General features: G+C 36.8%; 1 non-coding gene across 1 annotated transcript; it reads right to left on the bottom strand.

Moving 5' to 3' along the window:
• Nucleotides 1–2130: 2130 nt before the first annotated feature.
• On the bottom strand, nt 2131–2238 carry LOC148571887 (small nucleolar RNA R71). Its single transcript, XR_015907983.1, has one exon. It is a non-coding gene; the product is annotated as a small nucleolar RNA R71 (small nucleolar RNA).
• Between the last annotated feature and the right edge of the window lie 5177 nt (nt 2239–7415).

The following is a 7415-nucleotide window of genomic DNA, read 5'->3' as shown; positions in this document are numbered from 1 at the left end:
CTTTAATTTGTCTTTCTCATCAATTTAGCTGTTGTATGTAATGATCTACTAAAGCTTGGCTGGCCATTGGGCATGTCTAGTGTTTTGGACCGAAGCTTTCACTGAAAGCTTGGCTGGCTAGTAAGCCATGTCTAATTCCTGGACCGGAGTTTTAGACTAACATTGCATGATTCCTGGAATTCTCATTAAAAATTTTGAAATCCTTATTTTTCTTTTTTCAATTAATTTTCGAAAAATACCAAAAAAAAAATTTAATAAAATCATAAAAACCAAAAATTTGATGTTTCTTGTTTGAGTCTAGTGTCAATTTTTAAGTTTGGTGTCAATTGCATCTTTTTAATTTTTCTTTAAATTTTCGAAGAACACCTGCATGAAACTGTTCTTTATGATCTTCAAGTTGTTCTTGATGATTTTCCTTATTTGATTTTTGCATTTTTTTGTTTTGTGTCTTTTCTTGTTTTTCATATGCATTTTCAATTTGTTAGTGTCTAAACATTAAAAATTTCTAAGTTTGGTGTCTTGCATGTGTTTCTTTTCTTAAAAATTTTCAAAAACATGTTCTTGATGTTCATCTTGACATTCAAAGTGTTCTTGCATGCATTATGTGTTTTGATCTTGAATTTTCAGGTTTTGAGTCATTTTGATGTTTTACTCTCTCCTCATTAAAAATTCAAAAATAAAAAAATATCTTTCCCTTATTCTTCTCATAATTTTCGAAAATTTGGTTTGATTTAGTCAAAAGTTTTAAAACTTTAGTTCTTTCTTATGAGTCAAGTCAAATTTTCAATTTAAAAATCCTATCTTTTCAAAACTTTTTCAAAAAAATCAAATCTTTTTCATTTTTCTTTTATGATTTTCGAAAATTTTAAAAATGATTTTCAAAATCTTGCTCTTATTTTGTTTCATATTTTTCGAATTCTTTGCTAGCATTTAATATTTTGATTTAAAAATTTTAAGTTGTTACTTGCCTAGTAAGAAAGGTTCAATCTTTAAATTTTAAAATCCTATCTTTTAGTTTCTTGGTAGTCAAGTAATCAACTTTATTTTTCAAATATCAAATCTTTTTAATTTCCTTTTTAAATCTTTTTCAAATTAAATTTCAATCATATCTTTTTCAAAATCAATTTCAAAATCTTTTCTAACTTCTTATCTTTTCAAAATTGATTTTCAAATCTTTTTCAATTAATTACCTGACTTTTTGTTTGATTTTAAAAGTTTTCTATTTCAATCATATCTTTTCTCTAAAATTTGAAAACTAAATAATTTAATTACTATTTTTTATCTTTTTCAAATTTTATTTTCTTTCTCTTTTTAATTTTTGAATTCTAACTACATTTTAAAATAAAAACAAAAATATTTTTCTTTTTTTTTTAATTAATTTCGAATTTTCTTCCGCTCTCTCATCTCCTTCTATTTGTTTATTATCTACTAACATTTCTCTTCTGCTCATAATTCGAACCCCCTCTTCTTCTCTGTGTTCGAGTTTTTCTCTTCTCCTTCTTCTATTCTCCTCTTCTTCTACTTACATAAAAGAATCTCTATACTGTGACATAGAGGATTCCTCTTCTTTTCTGTTCTCTTTTTTTTCATATGAGTAGGAACAGGGATAAAGACATTCTTATTGAAGTTGATCCTGAACCTGAAAGGACTCTTAAGAGGAAATTAAGGGAAGCTAAAGCACAACCCTCTGGAGAGGACCTGACAGAAATTTTTGAAAAAGAAGGAGACATGGCCGAACCCAATAACAATGGTGGAGAGGCAAGGAAGATGCTTGGTGACTTTATTGCACCCTCTTCTAACTTCTATGGAAGAATCATCTCAATTCCTGCCATTGGAGCAAACAACTTTGAGCTTAAGCCTCAATTAGTTTCTCTAATGCAACAGAATTGCAAGTTTCATGGACTTCCACTGGAAGATCCTCATTAGTTTTTAGCTGAATTCTTGCAAATCTGTGACACTGTCAAGACCAATGGAGTTGATCCCGAGGTCTACAGGCTTATGCTTTTCCCTTTTGCTGTAAGAGACAGAGCTAGAACATGGTTGGATTCACAACCTAAGGAAAGCCTGAACTCTTGGAAAAAGCTGGTCAGTGCTTTCCTGGCCAAATTTTTTCCACCTCAAAAGATGAGCAAGCTTAGAGTGGAAATCCAAACCTTCAGACAGAAGGAAGGTGAGTCCCTCTATGAAGCTTGGGAAAGATATAAGCAATTGATCAAAAGGTGTCCTACTAACATGCTTCCAGAATGGAGCATCATATGTATATTCTATGATGGTCTGTCTGAGTTGTCAAAAATGTCATTGGACCATTCTGCAGGAGGATCTCTTTATCTGAAAACCCCTGCAGAAGCTCAGGAACTCATTGACATGGTTGTAAATAACCAGTTCATGTACACCTCTGAGAGGAATCCTGTGAACAATGGGACGCCTCAGAAGAAGGGAGTTCTTGAAATTGATACTCTGAATGCCATATTGGCTCAGAATAAAATATTGACTCAGCAAGTCAATATGATTTCTCAAAGTCTGAATGGATTGCAAGCTGCATCCAACAGTACTAAAGAAGCATCTTCTGAAGAAGAAGCTTATGATCCTGAGAACCCTGCAATGGCAGAGGTGAATTACATGGGAGAACCCTATGGAAACACCTATAATCCTTCATGGAGAATTCATCCAAATTTCTCATGGAAGGACCAATAGAAGCCTCAACAAGGCTTCAATAATAATGGTGGAAGAAATAGGTTTAACAATAGCAAAACTTTTCCATCATCTTCTCAGCAACAGACAGAGAATTCTGAACAGAGCCATTCTGACCTGGCAACCATAGTCTCTGATCTATCCAAGACCACACTAAGTTTCATAAATGAGACAAAGTCCTCCATTAGAAATTTGGAGGCACAGGTGGGTCAGCTGAGTAAGAAGATTACTGAAACTCCTCCCAATACTCTCCCAAGCAATACAGAAGAAAATCCCAAGAGAGAGTGCAAGGCCATAACCATGACCAACATGGCCGAACCTGGAAAGAGTGAGGAGGACGTGAGTCCCAGTGAGAAAAGCCTCATGGGACATCATCTGGACAGAAAGGAGTTTTCCTTTGAGGAACAAAAGGAATCTGAGGCTCATACAGAGACCATAGAGATTCCATTGAACTTCCTTCTGCCATTTATGAGCTCTGATGAATATTCTTCCTCTGAAGAGGATGAAGACATCACTGAAGAGCAAGTTGCTAAATATCTAGGAGAAATCATGAAGCTGAATGCCAAGTTATTTGGTACTGAGACTTAGGAGGATGAACCCCTCTTATTCACCAATGAACTGAATGTATTAATGAGGCAGACATTACCTCAGAAGAAACCGGATTCCGGAAAATTCTTCATATCTTGTACCATAGGCACCATGACCTTTGAGAAGGCTCTATGTGACCTGGGGTCAGGGATAAACCCCATACCACTATCTGTAATGGAAAAACTGGGAATCTTTGAGGTACAAGCTGCAAGAATCTCACTAGAGATGGCAGACAAATTAATGAAACAGGCTTATGGACTAGTAGAGGACATGCTAGTGAAGGTTGAAGGCCTTTACATTCCTGCTGATTTCATAATCCTAGACACTGGGAAGGATGAAGATGAATCCATCATCCTTGGCAGACCCTTCCTAGCCACAGCAGCTGTGATTGATGTTGACAGAGGAGAGTTGGTCCTTCAATTGAATGAGGACTACCTTGTATTCAAGACTCAAGGTTCTCCTTCTGTAACCATGGAGAGGAAGCATGAAAAGCTTCTCTCAATACATAGTCAAACAGAACCCCCACATTCAAACTCTAAGTTTGGTGTTGGGAGGCCACAACCAAACTCTAAGTTTGGTGTTGAGAGACCCCAACCCTGCTCTGATTATCTGTGAGGCTCCATGAGAGCTCACTGTCAAGCTATTGACATTAAAGAAGCGCTTATTGGGAGGCAATCCAATGTTATTTAATTATATCTATTTATTTTCTATTATTATTTTATGTTTCTGTAGGTTGATGATCATATGAAGTCACAAAAACAACTAGAAAATCAAAAACAGAATGAAAAACAGCATTAAAAATAGCACACCCTGGAGGATAAGCTTACTGGCATTTAAACGCCAGTAAGAAGCATCAGACTGGCGTTTAACGCCAGAAAGAAGCATCAAGCTGGCGTTAAACGCCAGAAACAGGCTACAGTCTAGCGTTAAACGCCAGAAACAGGCTACAGCTTGAAGTTTAACGCCAGAAACAAGCAGCAGTCTGGCGCTAAACGCCAGGATTGCACTCTAAGGGCATTTACACGCCTAAATGGAGCAGGGATGATAAGTCCTTGACCCCTCAGGATTTGTGAATCCCACAAGATCCCCACCTACCCCACTTCTCTCTCTCTCTCTCTCTCTCTCTCCCACCTTTTCATAACACTCTTTCCCAAATACCCTTCACCAATCACATCCATCCACTCTTCCCTAAAAAACCCCACCTACCTCCAAATTTAAAATCCTTTCCCTCCTAAACCCAACCCTAATACACGAAACCTAAACCTCCCCCCACCCCTATATAAACCCCTCACCACTCTTTCATTTTCACACATTACAACCACTACTTCTACCCTTTGGCCGAACCATATATCTCCCTCCATCTCCTCCATTTTCTTCTTCTTCTACTACTTTCTTTCTTCTTTTGCTCGAGGACGAGCAAACCTTTTAATTTTGGTGTGGTAAAAGCATTGCTTTTTGTTTTTCCATAACCATTAATGGCACCTAAGGCCAGAGAAACCTCAAAAAAGAGGAAAGGAAAGGCAATTGCTTCCACCTCTGAGTCATGGGAGATGGAAAGATTCATCTCAAAGGTCCATCAAGACCACTTCTATGAAGTTGTGTCCTAGAAAAAGGTGATCCCTGAGGTCCATTTTAAGCTCAAAAAGGGTGAATATCCGGATATCCGACAAGAGATTAGAAGAAGAGGATGGGAAATTCTCTCCAATCCTATTCAACAAGTCAAAATCTTAATGGTTCAAGAGTTCTATGCAAACGCATGGATCACTAGGAACCATGATCAAAGTATGAACCCAAAGCCAAAGAATTGGCTTACAATGGTTCGGGGGAAATACTTAGATTTCAGTCCGAAAAATGTAAGGTTGGCGTTCAACTTGCCAATGATGCAAGAAAATGCACGCCCTTACACTAGAAGGGTCAACTTTGATCAAAGGTTGGACCAAGTCCTTATGGACATATGTGTGGAAGGAGCTCAATGAAAAATTGACTCAAGAGGCAAGCTGGTTCAATTGAGAAGGCATGACCTTAAGCCTGTGGCTAGAGGATGGTTGGAGTTCATCCAACGCTCTATCATTCCCACTAGCAACCGATCCGAAGTAACTGTGGATCGGGCCATCGTGATCCATAGTATCATGATTGGGAAGGAAGTGGAAGTTCATGAGATTATACCTCAAGAACTCTACAAGGTGGCTGACAAGTCCTCCACTTTGGCAAGGTTAGCCTTTCGTCACCTCATTTGTCACCTCTGTAATTCGGCTGGGATTGTCATAGAGGGAGACATCCTCATTGAAGAGGATAAGCCCATCACTAAAAAGAGGATGGAGCAAACAAGAGAGCCCACTCATGGACCTCAACAAGAGCATGAGGAAATTCCTCATCATGAAATCCCTGAGATGCCTCAAGGGATGCACTTTCCTCCACAAAACTATTGGGAGCAAATTAATACCTCCCTAGGAGAATTAAGTTCCAACATAGGATAACTAAGGGTGGAGCACCAAGAGCATTCTATCCTCCTCCATGAAATTAGAGAAGATCAAAGAGCTGTGAGGGAAGAGCAACAAAGGCAAGGAAGAGACATAGAGGAGCTGAAGAGTACCATTGAAGAAGACGCCACCCTCACTAAGGTGGACCCGTTCCTTAATTTCCTTGTCTATTTATTTTTCTCTGTTTTCGTTCTCTATGCTTATTTATGTTTGTGTCTTATTACATGATCACTAGTGTCTATGTCTTAAAGCTATGAATGTCCTATGAATCCATCACCTTTCTTAAATGAAAAATGTTTTTAATTACAAAAGAACAAGAAGTACATGATTTTGAATTCATCCTTGAAATTACTTTAATTATTTTGATGTGGTGACAATACTTTTTGTTTTCTGAATGAATGCTTGAACAGTGCATATTTTTGATAGTGAAGTTTAAGAATGTTAAAATTATTGGCTCTTGAAAGAATAATGAAAAAGAGAAATGTTATTGATAATCTGAAAAATCATAAAATTGATTCTTGAAGCAAGAAAAAGCAGTGAATAACAAGGCTTGCAAAAAAAAAATGGTGAAAATAAAAGAAAAAAAAAAGAAGAAAGAAAAAGAAAAAGCAAGCAGAAAAAGTGATGTGTATTTTCGGAAAACGAAAAACGAATTCCAAACACACAAATCTAACCGGCAAGTGCACCGGGTCGCATCAAGTAATAAAAACTCACGTGAGTGAGGTCGATCCCACAGGGATTGATGGATCAAGCAACTTTAGTGGGTGATTAGTTTAGTCAAGCTAACATTGATGTGAATTGTGTGAAATTGTAACCAACAGGAAGTAAAGGACAATGAATTTAAAGTTGCAGAATGTAAATTGGCAAGTAACTTAAAGAGCAAGAAATGTAAATTGCAAAAATCTTAAATTGCAAGAAATGTAAATTGCATGAAATTAAAGGGGAGTGGGTGTTGGAAATTAAAAGAAAGCAGTAGATCAAGTAACTGGAAAGTTAAATTGCAAGAAGAATAAAGGAAATTGGGTACTGGGATTCATGAAATCAAACACGGAAGTGTAAATAACAATCAAACAGAGAAGTAAAAGATGCAACAGGTTCAACAGATTTGAAAAATCACTTTAAAATCAAAACGGAGAGCAGCATGGCTCAATTTCAAAATCTCAATGAGAAATTGAAGATCTCAGGGGTTGGATGAGACTAGAGACCAAGTCTAGATCTCAATTCCTTCCTTGATCCAACAGAGAATAATTGCAGAAGAAAATAGAGAGGAAAGCAGTAAAGAGAGTTTTGATTCAAATCACAATTCACTGAAATTATGCAGACAAGTAAACAGAGAGAATTCTCAAGGTGAGATTGAAACAAAATTTCTTCAATTCTCAACCCAAGATTCAAAACAAAAATGAAAACTAAGAGAGGGAACTCTCAAATCCTAATGCTCCCTAGTGCTCTCTGATGGAACTCCTTTCTAAAATGAGAATGATGCCTTATATAGGCTTTTTACAAAATGAAAATAAAAATGAAAGTGAAATTAAAGACAAATTACAATTAAATGAAATTCCTATTTTATCTATCTCTTGTGCCTTTGAGTGATGATAATGGGCTTTGCGTGCTTTGGATTTGGGTTGAAGATGGCCTCTGTTGATTGCACTTGGAGTT

Source organism: Arachis ipaensis, chromosome B3, assembly GCF_059453495.1.
Source record: "Arachis ipaensis isolate K30076 ecotype BB chromosome B3, ASM5945349v1, whole genome shotgun sequence".
Lineage (NCBI taxonomy): Eukaryota > Viridiplantae > Streptophyta > Magnoliopsida > Fabales > Fabaceae > Arachis > Arachis ipaensis.
This window is presented reverse-complemented; position numbering and strand designations above follow the sequence as displayed.